This window comes from Pteropus vampyrus, unplaced genomic scaffold (genome assembly GCF_000151845.1).
Source record: "Pteropus vampyrus isolate Shadow unplaced genomic scaffold, Pvam_2.0 Scaffold82, whole genome shotgun sequence".
NCBI lineage: Eukaryota > Metazoa > Chordata > Mammalia > Chiroptera > Pteropodidae > Pteropus > Pteropus vampyrus.
The window spans coordinates 7,692,900-7,693,757 of record NW_011888863.1 but is presented as its reverse complement, the minus strand read 5'-3'; positions in this window follow the sequence as shown (position 1 = coordinate 7,693,757).

The window sequence follows — 858 nt, the reverse complement described above, 5'->3', positions numbered from 1 at the left end:
TTGTTTGCCAAGTATGGGAGTTTAAGCTTAGCAGAAGTGTATCCTGTAAGAACATGCATTTTTCATGGAATCTGGGTTCTAAATTTAGACCGCAGTGAGTTTATGTTTTGTAATGCTAAAAAATTTTTTAAAAGTGAAACATTGTGAACTGCAAATGCACAGAAAATACTTAGTGTAAAAAGTAGCATCTTTATATTACTGCTAGTTAGAAAGACTAAAACCCAGAATATTTAACTGTGAATCATGTAGCAGAAGTTTTAAACTTTTTATTCTATTATACCTTGTCTAGATATTTTAATTCAAAGGGATACTGGCTCTCTTGGATTCCTTATCACCTTTCCACATTGCCACGCAGGGTGCACAGGCTGGAAGTTTTTTGTGAAATTCCCAGTTAAATATACACAACCATGTGACTTAGTGCACAACACATTTGTGAAATAACTTACTCTCCTATATACCTATCTGCCTGTCCACAATTAATTGTAAAGAGTTTTTGCATGTACAGTTTTTACAAGAATTAAAGTTTTGTGATGTTGTGTCCAAATTAAAGCATTTCTTTAGAACAAATGGCCTTAAATCCTCACAGAATTCTTGGAAATGATTGTGAAATGCCTTCAAATAATAGAAAAGTGTATTTATTTTTTTCTTTTGTGTCAACAATATAACTACTTTATAATATTTTCCTTAGTTTTACTATTTACTACTTGGTTTATGTTTACTGTATGTTGTTCTCTTTGTCCCAAGTTGACTTAGGGTGACTTTTATAAGCATGAAACTATTTTACTGAGAAGAAAAATATATACATCCACATATCTAACAGTATCAGTGTTATATAATTATGTAATACTAAATTGTCCA